We start from the raw sequence: 19,545 nt of genomic DNA, 5'->3' as shown, positions 1-19,545 counted from the left end.
TCTTATATAGAGATATTTTGCTCCACAACGCCGTTTTCCCTCAATGAAATCCGACATTCCCAAGTGAAAATATTGAGTTCATAAGTTATGGTACGGTACTAGTATAATATTGGAAATCGAGATATCGGCCTTTAAAAATATTATTGACAATGTCAGGTGGTGGTCGCCGTGCATTCTCTAAATTCAGTAAATTTTCATCGTCAACCGTGTAATTGAATGGGATTATTTTGAAATTTAAAAACGCTTGAAATATCGCAAACAAATAGGCCTATGTTAATAAATAATGTAAAATATAAGCTAAAACTGTTGGGGTTCGATAATGAACCCCACAAAACTAACCAGTATGGAAAATGCCATACGGCGGGCGGTTTCACAAGTTGCCGGCTCTATCATGCCATTCGCCGCCTGGACAATGTTGAGGTAGGAATGACCTCGGTAAGAAACAACTTCGTAAGAAACAACTTACCTTTGTCGATATCAGCTACCGATGTTTAAATGATCAGCCAAGTTGCACTAACACCATTAACATTGTCGATTTTTACAACAAAATAAACAAAAAGTGATGCGTATTCCGGATTAAATTGACCAGCTTTTAATTGTGCTTGATATTAATGTCAAATATCATGAAACATATCAATAGTAACTTCTAAAAATCTAAAACTTGTGAAATATACTTCAAAGTCTGATTCAGTAATTAACAATACGCACACACACAAGCTTGATTTATACAATGTAGGTCAGTTTAGTATGTTTTGTTTTTTTGTTTTGAGGACTAGGATGCTTTATTTTATTTGTTATTGCCATTTCTTGGAAGTAACGGGCGTTCAACAGACGAATTTTAACAATGCAAATGTGATCAAATATATCCTTAAATATGGGCTCATAAAACACTCTTCAACATCGTATCGGCTATTGTATCGGACCGATGCCAGGAGAAATACATCGGATATCGTATCGGCAGGGAAAACCCCACATCGGTTCATCATTGACGTGCCATAATGTCATTTGAGTAACTTTTTTGATACCCATCCTGATCAGCTAACAATGTACTTCCAGAATTCCATTGCTTTACATGCTGTCACGCTTCATTGATTGTGATGCGATTTGACATATAGATGAGTTGACTTCTGACGTCAATGCCTGGCAGTATCGCACGCATCATTACAATTTCCATTGTTTCTTGCCCGGCAGTACATGTTTGTGCGCAGCATCATATTTTGTTCAGGGCTTGTGTTTTTAAAACTCCGCCACATCACAATAAGGCTATGGGACAGTGTAGTGGTTGCATGGGGTTCACTCAAGCATATCGATATACCAGTCCCTTGCCTTTGTTGATAAACATTGAGGTCAACTCATCTATAGGTGGCAGCTCTATTCTCATATCCATGGCCAGTTTTCAGTGACTGGGATTGAGGATCTACATACTTCTCAATCAACTTCAAATATTCTGTGATGTTGGTCAGGATTGCTGAATGTTTTTCCTTGTATCATCACTCAACGGACCTGGACTTTGCATTTGAGTTAATACAGTTTTTGTTCATTCTTTCTGGTTTTACGCAATGGATTAACATTTTCGTGAGCAGAAAATGAGATATATCAAACTGCACAATATTTTACAATTTGGATTTTTTTTCATGAAAGGATTTAATAGGCTATTGTTTTGAATTCTGTCTCCCATTCCCCACAACAGGAAGCATTCACTCCAGTGTTCAATCAAAGGGAGGTTGAGGAATAACCAATTATGACAACATAATTCTGTCTCCCAATGACCAATGAATGCATTTTTAACATATGAAAACCTATTTGTGATGAGCAAAAGACGTTGACTTAAGGGATCTAGAATGGCGTTTATTGCGTTTCGACAGTATTTTTGTGGGACATGAGAGCACATCAGACCTATCGAATTGCATTCTGAATACGAAGCATGTCTTTCTGACATCAAATAATTTTGATTTTTTGAAAATCACAATATAATACCAATTTTATGACAAATTATAAAAATTTGATATTTTTCAAATTTTTGATATATACCAGTCCTCAAGTAAATTATATAAATCTAATGATATATTCTTAAAGTGTATGTAGCTGGGAGGAAAAGCCGACGGTCAATTGAAAATTTTGACCTTTCATATTGAAGATATGGATTTTTTTCCCAAAAAGACCTACTTTTTTTTGGTTTTTGGGAAAAAAAATCCATATCTTCAATACGAAAGGTCAAAATTTTCAATTGATCATCGGCTTTTCATCCCACCTACATACACTTTAAGTATAAATCATCAGATTTGTAAAGTTTACTTCGAGTACTGTTAAATATCAAAAATATCAATTTTAATGATTTGCCATAAAATGTGTATTAAATTGCTAATTTCAAAAAATCAAAATTATTTGATATCAGAAGGACATTCTTCAGATTCAGAATGCAATTCGATATGTCTGATGTGCTCTAATGTCCCATTAATAAATACTGTCCAAACGCTCATACCCCTGCCCTTAAGTCTGAATAAAATATGAAGGCGTCTTGAGATGCAGCATTTGAGACAATTGGAAAGAGGAAATAAAAGAAACAGATGCAGAAATCTCTAAAAGAATTGAAAGATAGAAAGAGATGAGGAAGTAAGAAGCAAGCAGTTTTATAAAAGAAAGGAAGGAAAAGGAGGGGAAAATGGGGATGGCCATTTTGAACCTACAATGTATGTAAAATATCACTTGCATAAGTTTGAAAGTTGCAAAGTAAGTGTCTATGATTGATGTAAATTGCATTACATTATTAGACGTTTTATTAGCAATTGTGTAATGTGTCAAAATGTCATTTCAGCTGGTGTAGGAGCTGAGTTATGCATTTAAAAGAAGCAACCTACATTTGTATTTACCCATAGACATTGATTTTAAAACTGATAATGCAATATTTGCTACTCTTTTTCACCAACAGAACTTGAAAGGCTTTCAGGACAAGAGTAATGCAGTAATTTGCAAATGTAAGTACCGGTATTTACAATTTATTTGGATTAAAACCATGCAGTGGATTTGAATCTGCTTATCCATTTCTGTCTGGGATCCACAGGAAAAGGAATAGGCAAGAATACCCCCATGGGACATACCACCAAATTCATGCCTGTTACTTGTGCTAAAAACTGCATCATTTGTCATAATATTTGGTTTACTTTTGCAGAACTTTATTTGTTTATATATTTTTTACTGTCATTCCACATAGCAGTTTTTAAACTGACACCAAGGACATTGAAAACCAATCAGATGGCTCTTTTACATGCAACTGATTGATCAATCTTTTAGGATCTACTTCTAGAAACAAACGAAACAGATTGATCATGAGCAGGATCTATACTTTGGAAATTTTCTGTCAGATAGAAAGTATGAATCAGACATTAATGTTCCAGTGCAAATGTCAGAATAATTCTTGTACTCATTTAGCCTCATTATCAAATTAAGATGTGCAAGTTCAGCTCTAATGCAAGTTCATGTCAAGTTAAAAGCGGCAAATGTGTAATTCTTTGAAACTGCACATGTTAATGTGTCGCACCAATACACATGTCCTCTCATTAGTTTTATATGCATGGTTATTAAAAGTAACATTGTTACAAAATAAAAGGATCCTACTTTGTACAAGGTGCATTTTGGGTATAGTCTGGGGAAGGAGGGGGAGGGGCAAGTTTCCCCTGGCTCAAAATACAAAATTTTTTCACACACATTTGTCCCACATTTAATTCTGGGAGGGGGTCAGCAGGATTAATTTGCAATTTTTCCCTCCTTAGAAATTCGGCCCGGTATGCCAGTGCTCGTGGTTAGGGTTGGAGTAGTTGGCATTTTATAAATCCTTAATTCATTTAGAACTATCCTTAGACAAAACCAAAAAGGCACTGCAAAGATTTGCATATTGATACCCTTTTAATGCATTTTTAGCATAAAAAGGGTAAATAATTAAAATTGAAATACAACAAAATCATCTCTGCAATCTGCTTAGTTACATCTTACAGTTTAGCTGGCATGACATTTGATATATGTGTCATTTTATTTTCATCAACTACAAAATTGTTTTGCATGAAATAAGTCCAGTTTTATTTTCAAAATATTGCAATCATGGTAATACCATAATTAGGAGCCCTTCTGGATGACTTACTTAATTGCCCAGGCCACTAATTATGTTTCATATTGTAATGACTGCATATTTTAATGTGGATCCATGCAAAATTGTAGATATTGTATGATTGATGTACATTATCTAAGACTATAACCATTGACATGTATCATTGTGTACATATTTTATATCAGTTGTCATTAGCTTACTCGTATCCATTTCATCTTACTTACTCAGCTTAGCTTTAGTCTTCTAAAGGTTAAAACCAAAGTGAGCCAGCTGAACTGATCTGTTTGGGAATTATTTTGCTAAAGCAATTGTTTTTCAGGGTGACGTTGTCCACAAAACGTTGTCCACAAAACGAAGACGACAACAGATAAAAAAAAAGTGCTTGGTCTGTAAGGGCTTGACATTATCCGTGACCCTGGATATAATTTGCTCAGGTGATGGTGCCTGGGCTGCTTGCTGTCATGGAGAAACAAATACATGGAGTAACAGTTGGAGAGTTTATGTAGAGGAGGGCAAACAAGTGGGAGTTATGCATTGCAGGACATGATGCGGGTTGTTGTCTTGCAGAATTTTTAATGATTTTTGAAGTAAATGAGAATTGAAAATTAGAATTTAGCTGTGGTCATGATGTTCAGATGATGTAATATTTTTTGTTTTAAATGTTGCACATATTTTAATTTAGTAGCATACGCTACAAATATGGGAGCATGTTTACTGCTTTTCATTTGAGAAATTTGGACAAAATTTATTTTTATTCATAAAATGTGCATTCCCAACAGAATTTGTCTAGTGATAACTGTCAAAGTGCCCCCTTTTCAATGCACATACGTACAACTAATTTTCATCAAATAAATCTGAATAAAATTGCCATCTAATCTTCCTGTTCAGAAAAAGGATTGTAACTTTTCATTTTCACGATTTGAATAAGCACCACTTGAAAATGACTGACTTACATGTATAAGCACAGCGGGGGAGTGGGGAGGCAAGGAGAGGATTAGGTCATATACATGGTAACATCTCTTTCTTATAGTGGGGTCAGGATGTGGTTAGAAGCAAGGTGAAATCAATAACATGTACTGAAAATCAAATCTATAGTTTACATTGAAGTTTTATTTTCACATTATTTAACATACAAGTACAAAGAAAAATTATATTGGCATTTGATTCAAAGTATATTTGAACATGAATCCTGATACACACATCCACCCATCTACCCCCACACGTTACAAAACATACAGTTTTCAACTGGAAAAAAAATACCGCAAAGCAAATTAAACTTTTACAGATTGTGCAATTAAATGTCAACGGCTTCATTAAAATGACTAAGTGTGTCATTAGTTGTAATGAAACCTTAGCAACAATGTTAAGGTTTCATTTACAAGAGATGATACATCTTAATATTATTTATAAATATAAATTTGAAAAGGAGGATACTAAAGTGTAAAAAATCTGTAATATGTGGTCTGATGAATTTGTGAGTTGATGTAGCAAAATTGGTATCATCCTTTGTTGGTACAAAAAAACTGAACAAAAAAGGTGTTGGCAACTAAACGAAACAAAATTGATACGATAAAATTTAATATATAAAAAAACCAAGTAGAGTTCAGTACACAAACTGCAATGCTTATCTCTATCTGTACATGTAGCTCTCCTGTCGTAACTCACTAAACACCCAGTCCCGCACACACTACTAGGTTGACATTTACATCATATCCACGATGAATAGCTACAGGGTCAGCTGGTCTACGAGTCTGACTTAAATTGACGTCATCTTGTATTGCAGTCTTATTATTTTTAAGTATTGTTTGTTTCACTACGCTCTATTTTAACCAAAAAGAAATAAATTATTCTGATTTATTCTGGCAGCCCATGTTGGCATGGGTGTGAAACAATCAACAGTGTGCCTATTTGCTGCAGGTTTTTTTTCTTCAAAATATCACCCGAATAGATAATGAAGCTGGATATTTATTGTCCACTAATATGGATATAGAGTGTTATCATGGCAAAATGTTGGTAGTGTTATTTACAGCAAGTAAATTTATATAATTATTTTGAAAAGGTTAAATTTAAATATATATAGTTACCATAAAGCAAGGGTATGTGAGTATTTAAATGTGGATAAAAACAACTAGGATTTTGAAATTCTATATGATGATAATTAATCATTCTCCTCACTCCAAAAATGTTTAACATTATTATGTAATTGGGGCCATCTCTATAATCATTATCAATTGAAACCTTTAAAAGCTTCAAAATGCATCAATTTGTAGTGTACAAATGTATCTAGGTCTGAGCGAGCTGGCATGGCTTAGATGCAAAATGTCAATTTTGGTCTGATTAGGAACTGCAGATGTGGGTTTGACCTTTACTGCGACCTTTTAACATTTTCATCCTTTCTTTAATTCATGAAGGGTTGTGCAGATTCCAATTTTGAGGAAAATGTGTCATGGAATGACAAGGGAGTAAGGAGATATTTCAATTGGGTTTGAAACCTGTGACAAATCAAGCTTGTGATCAGGCACTCGTAAAGAGTAATTTGGTCTTTGGTTGGATTGAATGAGGATTTTTGTGTAGGGACGTTGAAGCTGTGCTTGATGAAATCAACATGATCAAGTTTCACGTAATCTTTGCATGTTTACCAGAACTTATCCTATAAAACAAATGCTTAATGTTTCTACATGTATCTCATGGTTTGAGCTTGTTCCTACATGTATCATCATCGCCATCATCAGTCAAATCTACAAAATAAGTTGGTCATTAATTGTATCTTTTTGTTTTATAACATTCACTCTTGTACTTATTTTATATTCAGAAATAATAAATACTGTAACAGACAGTCAGCCAAGGACTGAAATATGCAGAGTTATAAGGAGTCATGATTTGCGACTTGAGGTAAAAATGAGGTGACTGCTTGAGTGATATTTGTTGACTCAACTCCATTGAATTTGTACAGTGACTCAAGTGACTTGACTTGGAAAAAAATGAGTCCAAATGACTTAACTCGAGTTGAATTTTTGTGACTCATTAGAAGTTACAACCCTGGAAATTTGTCACAATATCTCATTTTGTTTTGCTTGCTTACAGATTGATCTACCTTTGATGAATAGTATTGATTTCGAAATAATATGACTTAGCAAAGAAACAAGTGAAAATATTGAAGCAGGAAAAGATTCTGTGCAATTCTGAGTTGTGATAATATTAGGAACTTATTGTTGGCTAGTAAGACTCTCACCTAATGGGTAATTATGTACGGGTACCCGATTGAATTTTTAAACTTTTTTTCTACAAAAATTGAAAAAAAAAAAAAAAAAGATAAAGAAGTTATAGAACCTTACCTTAAATTACTTGTTATTCAAGGTTGAAACTTACTGCTACTAAAAATTACTGCTACTAAAAATAATAATAATAAAAATTATTTGTTAAGTTTTTTTTCAAAGCTGGATAAAGTTATGTGTTTTAATTACTTTGCTTCTATTGAACAGCTAGGAATGCATACTAATTCAATGTGTCCCTGGCTGTTCAATAGAAGTAAAAGTAATTAAAATGTGCAACTTTATCCAGCTTTGAGAAAAAAAAAACTTGGCAAGTAATTTTTTTAGAAGCAGTATTTCTGCAGTGTTCAACCTTGTCCTTGAATAACAAGTTTTTATGTTTTTTGTTTTAGATTCGGGTTCAAAATTTGTGGCAATTTAATCTATTCTAAGCGTTCAAAAGAAGTGGATGATGATGATGAACAGGATAAGGACAGCAACAATGAGTAGTGCAACTATTTGTTATATTTTGAAATGTTGTTTTATGTACGTATAAATCAATCTACATTATATAATGTTTTGTACATTTTGTTTTACAAATAAGCGTACTGCTAACCGACCAGCGCATATTATTTTGCACAAGGTCATATGCACATGCTTGATGTTGCGTGCATATACGGATATACCTGAAGGTTAATGCTTAAAAAGGACCTTGCAAAAGATTATAGTATGTGTAATTATTGATTGTGTTTCGCACATGTGGGGGAAAAAAAAGAAAATGCAATTTTCTCATACTCCTTTATTAAAAATTAAAAGTTTTTCTATCCTGGGAAAACTGTTAAATTGAATTTATTTGCAGTAACATGCACTTTAATCTGTATAGATGAGAAAATTAAGCTTGTCATGTGACTCATGTCAAGTTATGGCTATAATAAAAAATTATAAATTATACCACATTTCGCATTGAAGAAGAAAACATATTTAAACAATTGTACATATTACGATTTAATAAAAAACTGTAACAAAGATATTCAAATAATTGAGCATATATCATTTTGTTACTTCAAAAAAAAGTGTAGTAATCTCCGCACTAGATCGTCTTGGTGCATAGCAACACGCTGACGCTAGAATGATGATACTTAGGGTGAAGTCAGTGAGTAAGCCATACCCAAAGCAAGATGCAGGATGTGTAGTGCAGTTGCAGTGATGGAAAAACCTTCAAGGGGAATATGGAATTAGTTTGATCATATGGCTCATGTTAATAATAATACCTGTATTGCATGTGATCAGAGAAATGATTTGTCCCAATAAATATAAAATATATTATGGTGTATAGAGCTTATTTGTTATCATGGATATATGAGCAGTGGTTAGTGGTGCCAATTTTATAAGGAAGCATTATTTCTTAAATTGGCCAGAAATGAAGCACAATTGTTGATGATAAAAGTATGGATAGAGGTAAAAACAGATGTAGTAAAATACAGATAGCTACATGTATGGCCTCCATGGCAAGCAGTGAGTGAGCGAAGAACCAGTACTGTAAGGTGGAAATGATGATGAGTGTACGCATGAAGCAAATCACTTGTGCTTGCCGGTAAAGTGTGAATTCACTAGTCATCTTTTACTCTTTAGTTAGGTTCAGCATCATTAACATATTTGGTGTGTACAGTAGATAATGCTGCTTATATCATTTTGGTTTGGTACAAATTTATCTGTATGTCTGTCGTACTGTCTGTCTGTATAGTGTAAATTGTAATTAAGTGATTGGGGTTTTGTGTTTTCGTAAGGCGACAGTGTTCTTGTTTATATGATATTAGTGTAATTAGATTAGATCATATAGAAGTAGAATACATGTTTGAGATTGGTCAGAAACATACATCCTTTTGTATAAATGTTCTCGTATTGTCTAACAAATTTGCAATCATGACTGTAGAGTAAAATGGTGAAAAATGCATAATGCCAGTTTTAAAAATCTGTCAATATTCCAAAGTCTGGTGATGACACCGTTTTTGCCCAGATAATAATGATATAAAATTGGATTGATTAAGCCCATATTTATTGGTCTAGCTATGAGTTTTAAAATATTTTAAAACTCATAGCGAGACCAATAAATATTTGGTGTAAAGCATCCAATTTTATCATTATTATGTTTAGGATCTCACACACTTGGATTGATCAAAACATAATGTGTTGTGTGTGGCTTAGTTATGCCGCAGATGGTTGGTCGTTCGGGTGTCCTGGTAGAAGCAAAAACCAGTTAAATTCTAACTTGGTTGGATAAGGGCTCATATTGAAATACCCTACCACGTTTTCACACAGAAAGAAGGCAGGATTCCCCTCGCTAAGCGCGCGCCTCAGGAAAGCTCGGTCATAAAACGGATGGATTATATGCATCAGTGATACACCCTGCCCAGGATTTTAACAAAACAAGGAAAGCTGCAGGATGGTGCATACCTTCCTGTGTAAGGGAATTTCAATATGAGCCCTAATAGAGTATGGTGATCTCATATGCTGTATATGTTTTTGCATATTTATGAATATTAATAAGCTTATTTGTATATTTTGCCTGAAATTCCATTAATCCTCTGCAGCTTTCACACAATAACTGATGAGCTCTCTTTTACAGTGCTCAGTTGGTTTTGGAATAATGGTTTACAGAATGGGTGCTCACTCAAAGTTCCAAAAATCTGGAGAGTGTTAATTTTTCATTGATTTTAAAATAGCAAAATGTGTGAAATGGATTCAAATGTTTAATTTGAAAGTTAAGCTTCATTTTGAACAGATTGTTAGCATATTTTGGTATATCTTTTGTAAAGATTTCATGTATTTTGTACATGTACATGTAGGTCAGTGTATAGAATTCCAACTGTTCATCCCACCCAAACCCAGATCATCAAGATTTCAACCCCGCCTTGAGGCTGTTTAGATTGTTTATTCACCATTGAAGCATCTGAACCCAGTAGATCTATGCATGCTATATTATAATCCTCATAAATCCTGGCCTGATCAGCAGGCCAATTGGATATTTTATTAAATATTCATAATGTCAAATGTGATGAGATTTGACTGCATGCAATGCTGTTGGGCTGGCAACTCTTACTGCTGACTAGCTGCATATTTTAGGATCAGAGCATTGGAATTCTTGGAAACATACATGAAACCAGCAAAGATTTCAATATATAGGATAAAAGATTAGGTTTTGGTGTTACTGATCAGGAAAGTGATTCTTATTTATATACTTTTATTGTTTCTTTTGTTTTCTCTTCGCTGTTCATCATAGCAGCTATAAAAAAAAAGGTTATAATTATGATAAAATTTAATTAGTACAGTTTGATGGGTATTACTGAAAGAGAATAACTGTAGCAGCAATGAAAAATAGAATTTAACAGGCCTTGTCTTTTGAAAATTGCTGGCGAGTGACAAATCACTCTCCTCAAAACTTGCCAGGTGAGCTGTAGGCAAGTGATTTTAATCACTTGTATTATTTATTATTACATGTAGGCGAGTGATAAAAAGCTCTCCTCAGCTTCATTTGAGGCGAGTGATCACTCTCACTCGCCTGAAAAGACAAGGCCTGATTTAAATTTCAAAAGTATAAACAATTTTGTATGGAAACTTGTTATTGGCATTATGATAAATAGGTTATTGCTGATGGAGTGGCAAAGCAATTTTATATAAAAAAAGTCCCCCCTCTATTACTATGGTAGAAGGTAAGACAGTTTTTTACAGTATTTACAGTTTATAAATGCACATAGTAATCTTTGTATTGTATTATGGTGAGCTGAATTCTGTCCATGGACAAATCATTTGCTCCACCTGAATGTTCTACTGAAATGCCAGAACTGCTATCTACTGAAGATAACCACCCACTACTGAATAATACCATCCACAGCAGGACAAAGCTGTAACTGGTTAAAAGCTAAAAAAATTACATGTTAAAAGTTTTCTCTTAGCCTTCACAAAATGATGAGATTTTTTGTTTTGATGGTGGTGTGTTATTTTACACAAACACACCCCACCCCACCCACACCAACCCCATACACCACACTCTACTTACATTAAAACTTTATTTATATAAAATACTGGTATGAAAGCAATGTGATCAAGTTAGGGTGTGCTACTTAAGACTTGGGTGTAAAATAAAACACTTGGCACTGATATTCTGTCACAATTTTGACTGAAGTGTAACACATGATTGTAACATGATGAATTAAGATACAGTTGGTGATGATTAGCAAAACCTGTACAAATAAACGCACGTTGTTGCGGTTGTGGAATAGAGAGGAGAAATGCACCATGTGTTAACTAAGTAGATGGAAAGAGTGTTCATGGGTAGAATATTAAAAAGGTCAAATGGTTGTCCCTAGCGTTTACAAACTCGTGCATGCAATGCCATGCTCACCCAAGCTTTCAAGTCTCCTCTGATAAAGATGCCAGAGTCAGGGAGAAAATGTTATCGGTGTTGATATCTACTTGCAACAATTTATCCGGGAACTGCGTGTTGCTGGGTGTGTGCGTTTCAGCAGATTTAAATCATGGGGTAGATGAAGATTAATTAGATATGCTCCTAGGGCCTAAAAGGATTAGAGTTTATTGGAATGATGCGATTAAAAACTGGAAAAGTGGTGGGTTCATCATCATGCTTAATTATTTTGATATGTTAGTAAAAAACCTTTTGTCATACAAGATAAGTTCATGTCCTAATTAGTAGTTTAGAGATCAGATTAATATGGACAATTATGAATTCACCTCGTACAAATACATGATTTGTATGACTGTCTAGATGTGTTGTTATATTAAGTTTCTTTTTTTTTGATTCCAGGAAAATTTTACTCAATTTTAATATCATTTTATGAGATGGCTAATAGACATTACAATCATTCCCGTCTGTGTAATAATATAATAGGTCAAATATCAATTGAATATTGTCATGGCAACAAAGTAAGCACCATTTGGGTGCTCACTCTCGTTACTATTGTGTTACAGTAATAAGCAACCCAGTGGCAGTCGCTCAGAAGAGATCGATATATGTACACCCAGTTATTGTTCTCATTTTGTAATATCACTAGTTGAGTATATACCTGTAAATTTCAGGGTTGCGGGTGTTGCTTAGGTTTTGTTATACAAGACCGGATGTAAAATGGAGTGTGGGTGGGTTTGAAGATGGGAGACCTGACTCAGGAAATTGCATCCTCTTCGCTCAAACGCCCACTCACCGAGGCTCTGTAGCAGCCCCATCTGTCTCCATGCAAGGTATAACTGAAATAAATGCAAGAGCAGAAGGAAGAAAAGGAAAGAGAGCTTTACTTGGGTTGAATGAATTGGGGCCTGTGTGGGTTACTTGAATTGGATGGAACAAAAACAATGCAGTGTCATATATTATCAGTTGCTGTATTTGATTATAATTTATCTACTTCTCAAGATAAAATCACTATCTTAGCATTCATCTTTGGGTGATATGCATATCAAAGCATTTATCATGTGTATTTTTTTTTTATTTTAAGAGACACAGATGTTTAAAGAAGATGTATGCATAATATATTTTTATAAGCTGCCTCGTTCGGAGTGGGATAGAGCAAGGCAACTAGCTTTAGCATACTGTGGAGCCTGTAACATTTGACATTTCAACGCATGCTGACATTACAAAGTAATCATTTTACTCCGACTTCAAACTTAACAGATTTTTATTTGCCACCTAAGGCTGTGCCCAAAATAGTCCTGTTTTCTGGGCCCAAACGGACTGTTAAATTATCTCGCTGACATTTTTGTTTTGTTATTTCTGTATTTTACCCTTTCAGATAAGCAGATTCTACTTGTTATAAATTACATGATATTCCTCTGAATGAATTGTTAATGCGCAGCCCACCTACGTAGAAACTCAGTTGATTGTTACAAGCTTTTTTGTTTTTTGATGTCATCAAATTATTAGTTACTGTTAGATAAAATCAACTAAATAACTGTACATAGTGACACAGTGACATTTAAATGGTAAAAGTTATTCCTGAATACAAGTAGTTTTGAATTGGTGGTGCATTACTTTGTTCAGCTCTTTGGCAACGCATTTTGCTATCAAAATATGACATGATGGATTAACAATTGATTTGAGGAAAGAAGGTAAGGATTGGGTAAAATTTAATGGCTAAATTTGTTTAAGCTTTTTAAAGTACTAAATGGCAAATACTAACGAATTCATATTTAACTGCCGGTATTTATTTCCTGTTATGCTTCAATTCAATTTGAATTTAAAAAAAAATCAGTTTGAATTTTAAAAAAAATCAGTTTGAATTAAAAAAAAATCTAAAGCATGAAATACTAGAAACTGAATTATGTGATGTAACACTTATGGAGGCTACTGCATGTACATGTAGATCACTCTGTGCAATTTCCAACTGATTTGTTTAGATAATGTAATTATTAATTACGTAATGTAGGATTCTATCCCACCGGAAGGTGATCCCGACGGTAGTAATGTAGTATAAATTCCCAACCAATATGCGCATATTTGCTCACCGTGTAACTCAAGATTCAAAGTTTAAAAAAAAATTAAGATGACTTGTCTGCACTATTGAAGGGTGTCAAAATAATAAGCCAACTGATTTCTTTAATATGTATGTGACACGATCTGGTGTATGGAGGCCAAAGGAAGCATTTTTAAAAATTGAGTTACTATAATTATTACTTTTTACAAACATTATGCTATCATATACTGAAAACACCAAATGTCTAGCATACTTGGTTCTAAAGTTATGAAGTTTTGTGATGTCTATTTTCTTATATGTATTTTATTGTTTTTTACCCCATATTTGTGACTGGACGCGAATCAGCCGTAAAGTCGGCCCCGGTCAATTTTGTTTTATTTCGTGTTTAGAAAATATATACCATAAGCTTTAAAATGGTATATCATTTGACTTCCAACGATATCCAAAAGCGGGGTTATGATTTGTTGAACTCTGTTCCTTCGACAAAATTGTATTTTTATCGGTTCTACATGTGTCTGTTTTTCTACATTTCTGGTAATAATAATTTCAAATCATCCCGAAGTCAACGAGATTCAGAAATATCCTCTCATTGTTCATTGTTGATTATACACACCTAGACAAAATACAATGCTTTGTTATCTACCACTTGAACAGGATTCAGCCAAAGCAAACAAAGACAAGAACTATTCTATAGAAATAGGTAGAAGCTTATCCTCTTCAGCAGTAGTATTATTGATTGATTTAAACAGCGTTTGATAAGATACTTGTCGCAATGAATTGATACACCTATGAATACGACCTTAACATACATTTTACACTTTAACTCAGAATACAATTTGCCGAGTTTACGGCTGATTCGCCGCGTCCACTCACATTTTGCCTTGATCTCAATTTCAAATTTGCCGCCTTTGGCCTCCATGGACCAGATCATGTCACATATTGCAATGGATTGTATTGATTGTCAAATTATCATATCAAGTTTTAGAGATCAAATGTGTTAACATTTTTTCCATACATAATGGAAAATATGGCAGAAACATCTATGCATAGTGCAAGTGCATTTATTTTGTCTAATTTCTCGAGCAACAAGTAATGCTCGTTCATTAACCTATCTCATACACGAGAAGGAAAAAAAACACATGATTTTTGCTGTTTTTATAACAAAATTATCACTATTGGAAAATAGAACCAAATATAAATGCATCAACCCGATCAAAAAATTAATCAATCCTACGCGATGCGAACGCATGCGAAAGCACTGTACATAGTACACGGAGTGCACATTATACACAATCAATGCACTCTGTGTACTTTTCTAACTGCTTTTTTGATTGGCTGCTTTGACATAGGAGTGTGTGAAAAATGTACCATGTTCGTTTCTGTGTCAGGGGTTTGTCAACATTGTGAACTGAGGTTGAGGTGATGATACCAGTGCACAGACCTTTTGCAAAGTACAAAAAGTGCAACATGGTGTCAGACTTGGTTGGTTATTGATTTAAATTCCTGATGCAATTTAAAATCAAATTTTGTTTGAATAAAAAATCAATGATTTAAATCATTTTTTTTTAATGTTTCATAGTTTTAATTAATTATAGATAATTCAAAGCTGCTTAATTAAATAATCATCTGCTTTAGCCTATTCATGATCTTAAATAACTTGCCATGTCTCTTATACCTGTTTGGATATATATTTTTTTTACAATGTATCGCTAATTTTTGCATGGTTTATTCAAGTTTTTTTCATTTTACATCATCAATATTTTATAGACCTTGCATGGTGTAAAATTTGCAGAGCTATATATAGATTCAATATAAATTTCATTTTGTAAAAGAATAGTGTTATGTCTGATCTTCACCCAAACTATTTTTATCGTATTATCAAAAATAAAATAGATGTTATCTTGCGAATGTTGTGTTCAAAAATTAATGAAAATAAAAATTCAGATTATTTTGAAGTTAAAGCATTCCATGGCTGTCGAAGCTTGGGCAAAATGACTGGTGAAAACATTAATTATTTGTTGTTGTGTAGAGAATGTGATTTACAAATGTAAAATCAGGCAAAAATATGTGAGTTTTTAGTTTGATGCAGTGAAAATTTTAATTGCATAACTATAATGTTGAAATTTAAGAACAAATGTTAGTATTTACAGCTATTTCATTCCATTTCTAGTTCGAATAAGAAATGCGGTAGGAGAAAAATGTTCAAGACATCATTTATACATGTATCTATAACTGTACAAAACACAGTAAAATTATATTCCTGCTAAAAATAGAGCGGTGTGTATGTGCGCGTATATGTGCTCATGAGCTGAATCTGAACACTACCCATACCGAGGTCAACATTCCATGCTCTGCACATTTGGCATACATTATTGCATTGGTGACATAGGAAGTCTGCTGCGATGCAGGATTTATTATGTGTTGGGGTAGTTCTTCACTTTATTGATCTACTGAAGATAAGGGAAAAAAGGAAGCATTAAGGGCACTGTAGAAGTTCTGACTGGATACTTTCATGTGGTAATAAATGTGGCATTTTGCTCAAATGAATATGGTTTGTGTTCCCAGCATCCATTTTGAGATGGATATGCATTTACACTGAATGTGTTTTCAAAGTGAAGAACTTTATATCATTAACAGTAACTATACTTAGAATGAGATATGCATAATTTGTTCAATTCAAGTAACTTCAATAAAGATGTTAAATAATTAGCAACTAGGCTATGGAATGAAATGAGGGTCTATAACAGGGATGTGTGTCCTCTGGTGGGCCTACATTTTTCAATCAATAGAGAGGGTTTTCAATCAACCCAGGAAAAAACAAGCACAGGGGGGGGGGTCAATCACCCCAGGGGAAAAAACACTTTGCACTAAAATAAAATAAATAAATAAATGTCTGTGATTTAACGTGCGCTACACCTAAGTACCAGCACACTTCAACAATTATTCCGCTGCCATTAGGATATATCAGAATCATTTCCGCTTCCACAAGTCTGCAACTGATGTGCAGGTACTCTCAGCGACTTAGATTGTGATTACCACCAGCAGCTCCCCATTTTTACACCTGGGTGGAGTGGAGCAATTGGGAATTGAGCCGTCTCGCCCAAGGATGCAACACACTGGCCATGGTGGGGCTCGAACCCGCAACCTTTCGATTATGAAGCTCGCGCCCTAACCATTAGGCCACATTTAACTTTTTTTTATTAAAAAGAAAAGAAAAAAAAATCAAGGAAATTAAGTGTTAATTTACACATTGACATGATGCCAAAATACCAATAAAGGTTATCATGGATGATCTTCTGTTGTATCTTTCTAACAAAACCATTGCATAAATCATGTTGATTTATATGTCTTAATATATTTGGCAGGCAATAATTTGGATCAGTTGGAGCAACACTCGCATCGTAAATCATTTTATTATTGTTAGTCATACCAAAGACTGTCTGGTGAGATGAATGTTCTCATATTATCAGAACTACAATTACGGATATCGGTCTCATGTTCTAGTGTTTGGTCATATCTAATCAGATTATATTAATTGATGCAGCACGGACATTAAATACATTGTGATGGCAGCATGCACCTCTGTATCGATCCATTATAAATGTCACCACCCAACAGCCAGCCATCAATTAAATATTCATTTTTCTACCTAGAATTCAGTAGATGCAGTAATGTAATTTTCATGCCTGCGTACTATGTCAAGTAATATCAAGCATACATGCATTTTTGAATTTTTTTAAATATAATTTTGGATTCATATTAACAAAATAAAGCATAAGATTTGAAGGTGAAGGTTTAATGATTTGGTATGCTTGAATGCAAGTTGAAAATTTCAGATTTGGCCAATATAAGGGACCATTCAATATTTGCGCCAGGGGGAGTTGGAGTTTGAAGGGGGATCCAAATTTTTTGGGGTCTTGGGGGATCTGATTTAAAAAAATTGAATCATAGAGGGATATCCCAAGTTTTAAATGGAGAATACGGGGGAAAACAAGGAAGGAATCCGAAAATTTTGAGTGGAAGCGAGGAACACAAATTTTGTCAAAACTTCCACTACCCCCTGGTGTAAATATTGAATGGTCCCTTAGAGGTGTTTGTATTGGTGAATGTGCAAGAAGGAGGGACAGACTTTATCGTGATTTTCGGTTTAAAAAGATTCAGTTAATTTTGTGAAGTTCAATTTGTGTCTTGAAATCAAACTTGCACCAATATAAGGGTGCATTTCACTCAAATTAATTGGTTTTTAGACATTTTACACATATTTTATGAAAACAGTGAAAAATAACCGCCCATGTAAAATGACTTAAAGCACCCTGGGTAGCTTAATGGAATGAATATGGTAGTAAAAATAAAATGCCTTATTTGATTTGTAATCTTCATATAAAAATACAAACAGACAAGATTTGTGGGTAATTTGAGAATTATTTGTTAGCTTGTTATTGTTTCTTATGATTGTTAAAACCTGTGCAAAGGATCTTTAAAAACACCACAATAGCACAACATCATGTTTCATGATGTAGGTGTCTAACATTTAAATGTATGTAAATTTTCTTATTATGTTTATCATCATGCAACCCACTCATTACATTTAGCCTTGTGTGGGTGAGTGTTACTGTTTTCAGTTCATTGTATCCAAGGATGATAGAGTTAAAACATCACTAGGTGACATGATCCATCTCAGGGATGAGGATTGCTGCAGACATTTAAAAAATGAGTGACATAAGAGGATGGACCCTAGAAAGAATACAAAGTTTCAATAGCATAGCAATGATAGCATACAAGTGACTGGTCATTCCACAGGGTAAAGGCCTGGTTGTTAATTAAGATAGCTGTTCTGTGTGGATTGGAAATAGGTTTCAAAAAGGGGGTTACTTAGTATTACGCATTAATTTTTGATTCTTTCTGTCCTAATTTCAAGGGGGGGGGGCATGTCAGGAATCTTCCTCCACCCAGTGGTTATGCTCCTTTCTAACAGTAGTACATTGACATATCCTTGGCTGCTGTAGGTTCTCCAGCACTTATTTTTTCAAGTTATAAATCACAAATTGCTCCAGATATGATAATATCTGATTCATTGGTAAGATAGATTGTGTTTAGAATGATCAGAAAATAAAAAGTTGGAATTCAGGATGTGATAGAATAATTTTTGCATCTTAACATTTATGACTGATAAATGGTTAGATCCCACTGGTAAAAGACTGATGTATGGCATTTTGTCTTTTTCATTTTGAGACTAAAACAAACAAGAAAAACAGCACTCGGAGTCCCAGTCTGATAAATAGCCCAAACCGTTTGATGCCCAGCCCATTGATTATGATAAGGCCTAACAAAAGTGTGATTGGCGTAACAAAAACAAAACAGGGTAGGTAGGTAGGTAGGGTTTTTTATATTTCATTTTTTTACACACACTTTTAACTTTTTTTTCTTCTTTCTTTTTTTAATTTTAATTTTAATTGTTTGTTTGTTTGTTTGTTTGTTTGTTTGTTTGTTTGTTTATTTATTTATTTATTTATCAGGCATGAGAATTTTCCTGCTTTTGCAGGATTTCCTGCTTTTTTGTGGTCCAAATTTCCGCATTTTCTTCTGATTTCAGCCCGTTTTGGGCCTTTTTAGCCTCATTTCACGGGCTTTTTCAAACTTTTCAGGTTTTTTCATGGATGATCATTCTCATGCCTGATTGATTGATTGATTGATTGATTGATTTATTTATTTA

General features: G+C 33.9%; 1 protein-coding gene across 1 annotated transcript in view; it reads left to right on the top strand.

Moving 5' to 3' along the window:
• Positions 1 to 19,545, top strand: part of LOC140153406 (uncharacterized) — a 95,697-nt gene that overhangs the window by 4,845 nt on the left and 71,307 nt on the right. Inside the window, 1 exon segment of the mRNA XM_072176163.1 lies at positions 2,930 to 2,975. The gene's annotated coding sequence lies outside the window, so the exon portion shown is untranslated.

The sequence above is a fragment of the Amphiura filiformis genome, chromosome 1, assembly GCF_039555335.1.
Source record: "Amphiura filiformis chromosome 1, Afil_fr2py, whole genome shotgun sequence".
Classification (NCBI taxonomy): domain Eukaryota; kingdom Metazoa; phylum Echinodermata; class Ophiuroidea; order Amphilepidida; family Amphiuridae; genus Amphiura; species Amphiura filiformis.
Note: the sequence above shows the minus strand (reverse complement) of the source record. Positions and strands in the feature narration are given on the sequence as shown.